Here is a 2,421-nt window from a genome sequence, read left to right on the forward strand (position 1 = left end):
GTATTTTACTTCTAACTCTACTATAAGACATACTTTATGCTGACTGTATTCAAACAATTTTTTTGACAATATACTGCAACAATTTATTATATCTTCCTTGAAGGCAGGTAATAATGGATTAAACATATTTGTTTTCACTGAAATATAACCATCCCTCATTTAATGAAGATTATGGTTTTTATAATAGTATCATAAAATAATTTCCATATATTCTTTTTTAGCTAAAATGTATGAATCGACACACAAATTATAACTCAATATATACTACAAAGCTTACCTCTCTGCTAATATAGAATATGGTTTCTCATGAAGAAATAAATAACTATAACACAAGTGCTCAGCACCCATAGCATATGCTTTCTCTCAATATAAAGTTTATAAATATTTGTACCCATTTAAGTGGATATATGTACATACATACATATCAAATATATATCAGACATACGTGTACTACATACATGCATAGTCTATGAAACACACACACATAAATCAGTGACTATTTGTGAAATTCTTCACAGAAATTGATCTCAAAAGTAATTTAAAATTTAGCTAGTGCCACCTTTAATAAATTGATTAAGAAGTTAATTATAAATATACTGCGAATGACACTCAGAACATATTTTTTTAATTCCAAATAGTTCAAACATACTTGGAATGGAATCAACAGAGCAACTTCTTCTGAGCGTACTCAGATACTTGGGTGTCATAGTAACAAAAACCACTTAGTTTAATATCTTTCATCCCACATCTTATTTTGAGAACAAGTTAAGAATATCAATGATTGTGGTTTACTTTGCATTTATGAACTCACTCAATCATTTCAATTGTATTGAACTAAATACTGCAGAAGGCTGAGAATGTTTTTTCCAAGAATATCTTGTTATAATCTTTGTTTTAAAGTCTATTTTGTCTGGTATGGAAAATACTATATATCTATTCATCTATATCTGTTTCTATCTTCATAATCAATTAAGCCCTGCTTCTGTTACAGTTCAATTAGCTTGTCAATTAGCTTTCCACATTTACAGTCTCTATGTTATTAAACCCTAAATATTATTTTTCTATACCTTATTAATTTGAATATGGCTACTTCCCATTACTTATTGGAAAGACAGTTTTATGTAAATATATACATAATCATATATATACATATATAATACACATGCATGTTTTTGTGTGATGTGATATGTGTATGTATTATATATGCGATGTGTATTTATATTACACATACATAATATGTGTGCATAATATATATACATTTTAAATAATCTACATCTTATGTATTTTATGTATATACATGTATGATCATCTTGTCCTGTTGCTCCTGATTTAGTGAACTTGAACTAAATAATCGTTAGTAAATCATGAGATATTTACATATAAGCTTCCAAACGTAAATATAAAACTATAGAGCGATTCTAAAGAGAATCTTTACATCCACACACAACTGAGAATGCCTCTAAATCTTTGCAACTTCAGCTCCTTAGAACAATTCTGTACTTGGTTAGTGTAAAAAGAGAGAATGACATTGGAGTAAATGAACTAAATATTTTTCTTTTAACATGATTGCCATTGGTAAGTTTGGACATGATTGATTTAGCATAAGGGATGTTTGCTGACATCTCTTTTTAATCTCCTTGATATGTAAAGATTGTATGTGTAGCCTACTAACTGGGCTACACATACACATATTTGAGATAACTGAGGAGGAACACAAATAGCATTTTTAGTTGAATCTTGAAGAGTATAAGAATTTTCTGATTACAAGGAGCAGGAGATGGAAATGTGAAATTGCATGGCTTAATGGGGACCCACAAGTAGCTCAATGTAACCCAAATGCAAAAATGTGATGAAGAGATGTTGAGAGAAACTAGAAAGACAGGCAGGACCAGACTGAAGAGAGCCTTTTATTCCATGCAAAGAAACAGAGTTGGTATCCTGTAGACCTGAGGATCCACTGAAGGATACTAAACAGGGGGGTGATATGGTTTAGTTTGTGATTTAAGAAAAAGAAAATTACAATAAAATGTGACAGCATGCAGAGACTTGGAAAATAATATAAAGAAGATGCTAAATGATAGTAGGGATTCCCAAAGGATACCAATATCTAAAGAAACATAAAAAAGACAGGAGTGTTTTTGGTTTGGATAAGTAGCTTCACACTGAGCTCTATTCTTGCCAATAACTCTTAAGAACTATATTATTTGAAGGTTAAGAAAAATACATAAAGGCATGAGAAATATCTGTGGCCATAGGAAAATCCCTAGACATAAAAGCTCTCTTCATAAAATATTTCCTTATACTGAATGTACAATTTTCTTTCATCAAAAATCTAACATATTTAGCATGAGTACTGGGATGCTGATTAATAATGTATATATATAACTTAAGTGCCAATTAATACCTGTCTCTCTCTCTCTC

This window comes from Pteropus alecto, unplaced genomic scaffold, assembly GCF_000325575.1.
Source record: "Pteropus alecto unplaced genomic scaffold, ASM32557v1 scaffold35, whole genome shotgun sequence".
NCBI lineage: Eukaryota > Metazoa > Chordata > Mammalia > Chiroptera > Pteropodidae > Pteropus > Pteropus alecto.